Genomic DNA, 1,465 nt, shown 5'->3' on the forward strand with positions numbered 1-1,465 from the left:
TTGAGTTTGTTTTTGTGTATGGGGTGAGGTATGGGTCTTGTTTCATTTTTCTACACGTGGATACCCAGTTTTGCCAGCACCATTTGTTAAAGAGGCTGTCTCTTCCCCATTTAATGGGCTTTGGGCCTTTGTCAAAGATCAGTTGTCCATAGATGGATGGGTCTATGTCTGAGCTTCCACTTCTGTTCCATTGGTCTATCTGTCTATCATTGTACCAATACCATGCTGTTTTGACGACTGTGGCTATATAGTAGTTCTTAAGATATGGGAGTTGAGACCTCCCACTTTGTTTTTCTTCTTGCGAAGTACTCTGCTTATTCGAGGTCTCTTTCCTTTCCATATGAAATTAGTAATTAGTTTTTCCAGTCCTTAAAAAATTTTGTTGAAATCTGGATTGGGATTGCGTTAAATATATAGATTGCTTTAGGTAGTATTGACATTTGCACAATGTTTAGTCTACCTATTCATGAACAAGGTAGGTTCTTCCATTTATGTAGTACCCTTGTTGTCTCTTAGCAGTGTTTTATAGTTTTCTCTGTATAGGGATTTTGTGTCTCTGGTGAGGTTTATTCCTAGATATTTTATCTTTTTCATAGCTACAGTGAATGGTATGGTTTCCCTTATTTCTTTATCAGAGGAGTCCATGCTGGTGTAGAGAAATCCAAGTGATTTTTATATGTTGATCTTGTACCCTGCCACTTTGCTGAACCTCTCTATTAGTTCCAGTAGTCTTTTTATTGAGTCCCTTGGGCTTTCTATGTATAGGATCATATCATCTGCAAACAGAGTTTTAATTCCTCTTTGCCAATATGTATACCTTTGATTTCTCATTCTTGCCTTATTGCTCTGGCCAGGACTTCCAATACAATGTTAAATAGAAGTGGTGATAGAGGGTATTCCTGTCTGGTTCGCATTTTTAAGGGGAATGTCTTGAGTCTTTCTCCATTAATAATGATGGTGGCCGTTGGCTTTGCATATATATCCTTTATTATGTGGAGGAATTTCCCTTCTTTCCCTATTTTGCTCAGAGTTTTCAACAGGAATGGATGTTGGATTTTATCAAATGCCCTTTCTGCATTAATTGATATAACCATATGGTCTTGTTCCTTTATTTTGTTTATGTGGTGGATTACATTGATTGATTTTCTGATGTTGAACCACCCTTGCAGACATGGTATGAATCCCACTTGGTCTGGATGTATTAATTTTTGGATATGTTGTTGGATTCCGTTGGCCAGGATTTTGTTAAAGATTTTTGCATCTATGTTCATGAGTGTTATTGGTCTGTAGTTTTCCTTTCTAGTGTTGTCTTTCCCTGGTTTTGGTATTAGTGTTATACTTGCTTCATAAAATGAGTTTGGGAGTACTCCATCTTTTTCTATGTTCTGGAATAGCTTGAGTAGCATAGGTGTCAGCTCTTCTCTGAATATTTGATAGAATTCTCCAGTGAAGCCATCAGGGCCAG

Source organism: Orycteropus afer, unplaced genomic scaffold (genome assembly GCF_000298275.1).
Source record: "Orycteropus afer afer isolate SDZICR_OR568_19922 unplaced genomic scaffold, OryAfe1.0 scaffold00311, whole genome shotgun sequence".
Lineage (NCBI taxonomy): Eukaryota > Metazoa > Chordata > Mammalia > Tubulidentata > Orycteropodidae > Orycteropus > Orycteropus afer.